This window comes from Odontomachus brunneus, unplaced genomic scaffold (assembly GCF_010583005.1).
Source record: "Odontomachus brunneus isolate Ranch 3 - 2012 unplaced genomic scaffold, Obru_v1 Obru_scaffold_057, whole genome shotgun sequence".
Classification (NCBI taxonomy): Eukaryota; Metazoa; Arthropoda; class Insecta; order Hymenoptera; family Formicidae; genus Odontomachus; species Odontomachus brunneus.
The window spans coordinates 599,818-602,289 of NW_022639507.1; positions in this window are offsets into that span (position 1 = coordinate 599,818).

Sequence of the window (2,472 nt, forward strand, 5' to 3'; positions counted from 1 at the left end):
AAAAGTTAAAACAATATATAACTTGCATATTTTATGGACTTCCCCGATTGATTATCAATGTTGGAGTCAAAATAAATATTTTTACCAAAAGAGCTGCAAAAAAATATGAAAATTCGAAAAAAGCCTTATTGTACATAATTATCCGAAAAAGAACCAGGTGTATTGAAATACTAGATAGTACACCGATTGTGCCTGACGGTACTTCCACAGCAGCGCTTGAGATCGATATTTCGGTCAAATACATGATTTTTTAATATTTAATTAAAATTATCTGGATGACTCACAAACCTTTTTAATGATACTTCATAACTCTTCATACGAAATACAAACGATACCATACCGAACCTTTGTTTAATTTATTTCTGACTAAATACATGGTTCAAAAAAGAACAATTAATTACAAGTAATAGAATGACTCACAAATTTTTTAATTGCACTTTAAAACTTTTCATACGAAATACAAACGATTTAAAAGAATAGTTTTCCAACCGGAGTTTTTTTTCGGTCAAGTACATACGAATATACGAGCAAACTGAAAGTTCACGTGAAATATTTCACGTTTTGAGAATTCATCTTTCACGGTTAACGTTCGTCTCATTTATTAAATTTACTCATATTGTATTATTATATTATATTATAACTATAAATTTAACTTTATTATATTATAACTATAACTTTTTTTTTGTATAATGCTTATTAATTTTTTTTTGTATAATGCTTATATATTACATTGTGTATATTGTAATTACATTTTAATTTTAATAATCTATATTACATAAATATTGCTTTCCACATTTTCATTGTTCACTTTTCATGTGAAATAACTTACAGTGAAATGTGAAAAATGAAAATGAAGTTCCCAGTGAGCACATTGAGCACAGACTGCGCGCAGATTGGCAGCAAATTTGATCAAAAACCCACAGCAAAACCATAGCCATCTGTGTCTACATTAGGCTACGGTTTTGGCGACAGATCTTGCTGTCGGGCAATTGGTGCCAAATTTGCAGCAAAAACCGCGCAAAGCTTGCAACGCAGCAAGGTCTGCGCGGTTTCTGCCGCCATCTGCCATTAAATCGCTACAAACTCTGCACGATTTTTGCTGCAAATCTGCAGCAATTATCCGACAACAAACTCTGCCGCATATCTGGCGACAATTTGGCAGCAAGATTTGATATAACAGATCCTGCACCAAATTTGTTATCTATTTGCCATCAAAAGTTAATAGCAAGCTCTGCTCAAAATTTGTTCGCGCAGGTTTGGCTATCTGGGTTCACGTGAAAGATTCATGATCGCTACCCTGCTCTTGCAGTCTCATGAATACAGGAGCAGATCAGAAGTTCGTCTCATGAACAACAGAGGGTAATGTACAGGGTTGGGAACGTTACTTTTTAAAAGTAACGCATTACCGTTACCGTTACTTGCGGTAAAAGGTAACTCGTTACCGTTATTCGTTACTGATTCTAAAAAGTAACGCGTTACCGTTATTTGAAAAGTAATGATAAAAAAATCGTTACTTTCCGTTACTTTTGTAAAAAAAAAAAGTTAAAATCGGCATATAAAACGAATAGTAGAAGAGACAGTACATAAGTTATACAAAGATATAATATATAAAGATAAAATATAAGATATTTAAGCGGGAAACACACATTATTGCATAAAGTCCATTCTACATTAGTCGCAAATCACAAGGTCGCAAAGAAATTGACTAATCATAATCGATTGTTCTTCTTGCGATCGAAGAATAATCAATTATGATTGGTACAATTTCCTTGCGATCTTGCGACTAATGTAGAATGGGCTTTAGGGGCGCCGCACACGAATTGACATAACAGTAACATAAAACGTATCGTAAAAATGGACCAATTACAATCGAGTATTCACAAAAATGGCGACCTTACGGTTCGACGATACTCAAAGTGATTGGTCAGTTCTTAGGGCTATAGCACACAAATTGACATAACTGCATATGCATAGCATAAGATCGTATGGACCAATGAGCATCGAATTTTAAGCATCGAACACCAATATGGCGACTTAATACTCGATGCTCATTGGTACATACGGTCTTATGCTATGCATATGCAGTTATGTCAATTTGTGTGCGATAGCCCTTACGGTACGTCTTACGTTCTGTTATGTCAATTCGTGTGCGACGCCCCTTAAGCGTCTTCTACAATGGCAGTAGGAGTAGTAGTAAGAAATAAGCAGTAAGCAAATTGACCAATTCCATTCTCACGTTTCAAAAATAATCGATTGTGATTGGTCTATTTACTTACTGCTTATTTCTTACTACTACTCCTACTGCCATTGTAGAAGACGCTTTAAAGGCCATCACACAAAAAATTCTGTAAGAACTTAAATCGTAAGCGTAAGGAAATCGACCAATCCCAATCGAGTATTCGGCTCTTCGTAATAATGGAGGGGTTACGAAGAGCCGAGTGTTCGATTGGAATTTGTCGGTTTCTTACGCTT